Source organism: Vicugna pacos, chromosome 26 (assembly GCF_048564905.1).
Source record: "Vicugna pacos chromosome 26, VicPac4, whole genome shotgun sequence".
Classification (NCBI taxonomy): domain Eukaryota; kingdom Metazoa; phylum Chordata; class Mammalia; order Artiodactyla; family Camelidae; genus Vicugna; species Vicugna pacos.
The window spans coordinates 931,809-937,529 of record NC_133012.1 but is presented as its reverse complement, the minus strand read 5'-3'; the positions used below and the strand labels follow the sequence as shown (position 1 = coordinate 937,529).

The 5,721-nt window shown below is 43.6% G+C and overlaps 1 protein-coding gene across 1 annotated transcript in view; it reads right to left on the bottom strand.

Annotated features, from left to right (window-relative positions):
• The window catches only part of LOC140689396 (uncharacterized), a 198,027-nt gene that overhangs the window by 101,028 nt on the left and 91,278 nt on the right, over positions 1-5,721 (bottom strand). The window lies entirely within an intron of this gene.

The following is a 5,721-nucleotide window of genomic DNA, read 5'->3' as shown; positions in this document are numbered from 1 at the left end:
CCTGTGACTCGTTTATTCTGTAGCTGGAAGCTTGACCCTCTTCATCTCCCGCCCCTGCTTCTCTCTTCTTTCCCACCTGCCCTCTGGCAACCACCGGTTTGTTCTCTGCGTCTACGACTCTATTTCTGCTTGTTACGTTTGTTCATTTTTTTTTCTTTTTTAGATTCCATGTGTAAGCGAAATCATATGTTGTTTGTCTATCTCTGTCTATTTCACTTAGCTTAATACCCTCTGTGTCTATCCACGTTGTCACAGATGACAAGATTTCTTTTTTTAATGGTTGAATAATATGACATTATATGCATTTGTGTATATACCACATCTTTATCTATTCACATATTGATGGACATTTAGGTTGCTTCCGTATCTTGGTGGTTGTGAATAATGATTCTGCTGTGAACATTGGGGTACACCTACCTTGTTGAATTAGTGTTTTTGTTTTCTTTATAAGAATACCTAGGAGTGGAATTCCTGGATCATATGGTGGTTCTATTTTTAGTGTTTTGAAGAGCCTCCACACTGTTTTCCATAGCGGCTGTACTGATTTGTATTCCCACCAACACTGTTGGAGGGTTCCCTTTCCTCCACATTCTTGTCAGCACTTGTTACGGGTTATGTGTTTGATGACAACCATTCTGACAACTGTGAGGTAGTGTCTCATTGTGGTTCTCATTGGCATTTCCCCGATGAGTAGTGATGTTGAGCATCTTTTCACGTGCCTCTTGGCCGTCTGTATATCTTCTTTGGAAGAATGTCTACTTAGGATCCTCTGCCCTTTTTTAAATCACTTTTTAAACACTTACTTGGCTTGTTGTTGTTGTAGAGTTGTATAAGTTCTTTGTGTACTTTGGATACTAACCCCTTGTTGGATGTATCGTTTGCGTGTATCTTCTCCCATTCACTGGGTGGCCTTTTCATTTAGTGATCGTATCCTTTCCTGTGCAAAACTTACTAGTTTGATATGGTCCCATTTGTTTATTGCTGGTTTTGTTGCCCTCCCTAAAGGAGACAGATCCAAAAATACACAGATCCAATAAAAGACCCATCTTAAAGATTGTTCTGCCTGTTTACTTCTTTGAGTTTCATGGTTCCAGGTCGTACATTTAAGTCTTTAATGCATCTTGAGTTTACTTTTGCATGTGGTGTGAAAAAGAAGTCCAGCTTGTTTCTTTTGCAGGCAGCCGTCCAGTTTTCCCATTTATTGAAGAGGCTGTCTTTTCTCCATTGTATATACTTCTCTCTTTTTTCATGGATTAATTGACCATATAAGTTGGGGTTTGTGTTCACTCTCATTCATTCTTTATTGTTACCCTTCTCAGTTTTGGGGACTGGATCCTCCTCCTCTTCCAGACCCGCAAGTCCAGGGCTTAGTCGCCAGACTTGCTTCTTGCCTTCGTGATCTCATACCATCTGTGTGCTCCAGAACCCACAGCGTATATGTCCAGCTCCCCATCTCTCCCTTGGCTTCTAGATTTATGTATTTAACTGCCTGCTCACCATGTCCATGTGGATGTCTAATAGACATTGAAATGCAGTTTGTCCAAACACCCGTACAAATATATACATACATATATATATTTATAACACAGGGGCATATATGTGTATGAATGATGGTATGTATTATTTCTTCAGCTACATGCATGATACTCATATACTTGCCTACATGTGAAGTACATAAACTCATACAGAGAGAGAGAGAGGTTGGAAGAGTGAGAGAGATGCCTTGTTGGCTTTAGGGGCCAGTGGATACGCTGTGAGCCGTGTCATCTCAGGACCTAAGGGTGCCTTCTCTTTTTGTCTTGTGTTTCTTCAGAGCAAATCTTGTAGATAGAGATTAAAAACAGCCCTTATTCAATTGAACGCTGCTTGGTAGCTTAAACCATTAGTTAGTTTATTTAAAGTTCTGGAGGTACGTGAGGAGGCCCTTCACAGCGTACGGTACATGGGTCCCTGTTGGTCTTACCCAGACCTGCACAGTTGGGAGTGGGCCCCTCCTCAGGCAGCCAGCACTCTAGGTCGGGGCCAGCCCTCCCCCAGGGCTGCACAAGCACAGATGTTTTCGAAGTGAGGGAAGCGTTCAATCCTCTGTGCATTCTCTGGCTTTGGGATGAGTCGGGGAGAAGGGTTGGGACTTGAGCCTCCATCACTTTTTACTGATAGGGTGCTGGCCTTGAAAACCAACCCTGGGTCGGGGTTCATGCCTTGAGGGTGCTGGTCTGCCCTGTATGGTTCTGCAAAGGTGCCCCACTGAGAGCAAGGCAAGCCTGCTTTCCAGCCCACACTCAGCTGCAAAGCCCTGAGCCTGTTGACGGAAAAGGGCTTTTTTCTTTAGAAGGTTGAATCTGCCTAGAGATCTCTTCTTCCCATTTTCTGCAGGGAAATAGGCTTCTGCTAAGTCAGAAGGGGTGCTTTTTAGGTCTTTCAAACAAAGCTTCCCAAGGTCTTGGGAGGGTAGGAAGTGCAGGTACCCTGGCTCCAAAATTCTACATTCCTGTTAAGTTCTTAACGTGTTGAAGCTGTAAGCCTTTCTAGCATCAGAATATTCTGAGCTAGTGTCTCCATACCTATATTTCCCTTCAACCTCCCCCAAAATCCCAGACAGGAAACTTGACCCAAGTCAGTGGTGTGCGTGCCCATTCCCAGTGCTCCCAGGCCTCTCTGTTAGAACCTGCTGCAGCCACACAGGTAGATGGTCCACAGGTATTTTAAGCCCTCACTGTTCCGGGCTCCTGCGTGCCTCCCTGATAAGGTAAATGGAAGTTGCGTGCATAAGGGAGGGGCACTGGCTGCTTTCCTTGAGCCGAGACACAGGTGTCCTGAGTATTTTTTTTTTAATTGAGGTATAGTCATTTTACAATGTTGTGTCAATTTCCAGTGTAGAGCATAATTTTCAATCATACATGAACATACATATGTTCATTGTAACGTACTTTTTCACCATGAGCTACCCCAAGATCTTGTGTATATTTCCCTGTGCTATACAGTATAATCTTGTTCATCTATTCTACATATGCCTGTCAGTATCTACAAATTTCAAACTCCCAGTCTGCCCCTTCCCACCCCTTTCCCCCCGGCAACCACAAGTTTGTATTCTATGTCTATGAGTCTGTTTCTGTTTTGTATTTATGTTCCTTTATTTTTTCTTTTAGATTCCACATAAGAGCAATCTCATATGGTATTTTTCTTTCTCTTTCTGGCTTGCTTCACTTAGAATGACATTCTCCAGGGACATCCATGTTGCTGCAAATGGCATTATGTTGTCATTTTTATGGCTGAGTAGTATTCCATTGTATAAATATACCACTTCTTTATCCAGTCATCTGTCGACGGACATTTAGGCTGTTTCCATGTCTTGGCTATTGTAAATAGTGCTGCTGTGAACACTGGGGAGCAAGTGTCTTTTTGAAGTAGGGGTCCTTCTGGATATATGCCCAGGAGCAGGTTTCCTGGGTCACATGGTGAGTCTATTCCTAGTCTTTTGAGGAATCTCCATACTGTTTTCCATAGTGGCTGCACCAGACTGCATTCCCACCAGCAATGTAGGAGGGTTCTTTTTTCTCCACAGCCTCTCCAGCATTTGTCATTCATGGACTTTTGAATGATGGCCATTCTGACTGGTGTGAGGTGATACTTCACTGTAATTTTGATTTGCATTTTTCTGACAATTAGTGATATTGAGCATTTTTTCATGTGCTTGTTGATCATTCCTTTGTCTTCAATGGAGAATTGCTTGTTTAGGTCTTCTCCCCGTTTTTGTATTGGGTTGTTTGTTTTATTCTTATTAAGTCATATGAGCTGCTTATATATTCTGGAGCTCAAGCCTTTGTTTCATCTTTGGCAAAAGTTTTCTCCCAATCCATACGTTGTCGTTTTGTTTTGCTATGGTTTCCTTGCTGTGCAAAAGCATGTAAGTTCAATTAGGTCCCATTTGTTTATTCTTTTACTTCTGTTGCTTGGGTAGACTGCCCTAGGTGTCCTGAGTATTCTGATGGAAACTGCCCAGGTAGGGCTATTCAAGGAGGAAGGACAAGCCTGGGCAGCCGAGAACCTGGAATCAGGGGAGGCTGAGCCGTGTTAACACTAGGGGAAGGGCGCCTGTTTTTCCCGTGGATTGCCAATAATCACAAAAATGCTTGATCCTCCCTAGATTCAGTAGTGCTGCATTTAAGCATCGTAGATTTATCCTTTTCTTTGATGTTCAGAGGATATGGTTAGTATCATGATACAGCACAGTAATGAGCTTTGAGGCAGCCTGCCAGGTGTGTGGGATTTGAAATAAATCCTAAAGCTGAAGATGTGGGATTTTTTTTTTCCTGCTCTACTTTCAAAGCCATAGGATTTCAAATAGTTTAATAAGATTAAAAGGTACTCCTGTGACATTAATACACCACTTGACAAGAGGTCTTTGCCAGAGTGGACTGAGTCTCAGCCAACAGATAAGTGAAAATCCAGAATGTATGCACATAAAAGTAAGGCTCCTTTGCAGCGTGGACAGACCCACGCAAGGTGTGAAGACGAGGACAGCTTGCTGCAGGAGACGCCCAGCCTCGGGCCGAAGTGCACTCCTGGGGGCGGCTGCTGCATGGGCTCTTCTTGCTTTGCTCTGGGACTAGTGCCGGGCTGAGTTCCGATGGGGCGCCTGCCGTGGGCTTGCCCCAGGGGATCGCAGCCCAGCCCAGCCCCTGGGCCACCCTGGAAACAGTGAGGGGAAGGGGGCAAAGCAGCATGTGAGCATCACACAGAACAGATCAGGAGAAGAGACTCCAAAGGAACGAGCAGGGGCGTCTTTGGGCAGTGAGATTGCTGGCCGCTTTTATTTTCTCTGATTTTCTGTGTTTGCCCAATATTTCTATAATAGACATGACCTGAATTTATAACTATATTTTTTAAATATTCAAAAAGAAATCCATTCAAAGAAAATGAGGGGTGGGATAAATAGTCTGAGAGTAATAGATACACACTACTATATATAAAATAGATAAACAATGAGGTCCTGCTGTAGAGCACAGGGAACTATGTTCAGTACTTGCAGTGGCCTATGGTGGAAAAGAATCTGAAAAAGTCTAGACATGTATGTACGGCTGAATCACCCCGCTGGACACCTGAAACTAACACAGCGTTGTAAATCAACTAGGCTTCAATTTAAAAAAAAGAAAATGAGGTAAACTTGTGTAAAATGAACCTAAAACAGGGAAGGGGAGGAAAGCAGGAGAAAGAAAAAGAACTCTTGTAGAAGTATTTGGGATGCTGAATCACCATCCTGGTTTCTCATCTTGTTTTCTCTGAAAACCACACATTAGTTTATTATGCAATGCTAAAAAGAAGGGAGAAGAAAACATTTATGAGGCATTGACTTAACTGAAAGTAAGTTAAGACTGAAAACAAGACCTCTTTCCTGTGCTCAGGGTGGCTTAGCGAGGAAGTGCGGCACACGTACGCATGTGTATGGTCATTAGACTTCGAACTTTTATGTTTGTCCGTGTGCCAGGCACTGTGCTCGTTTCTGTGATTCACAGAGAAGTACATTGAGGTTATTGCCCTGAAAGGGCTGACCATGTAGTACAAAGAAAAAGTTAAACTGGTGATTGCAGTATAGTCAGTGTCACAGTAAGGGCAGGACCAGGGCGGCCTGGCAGCACAGAGTGGCACTGAGCCCTGACCTGGGAGGAGTAGGGTAGGTTCATAGGAAGAAGTGACGCCCGAGCTGCATTTTGAAGGATA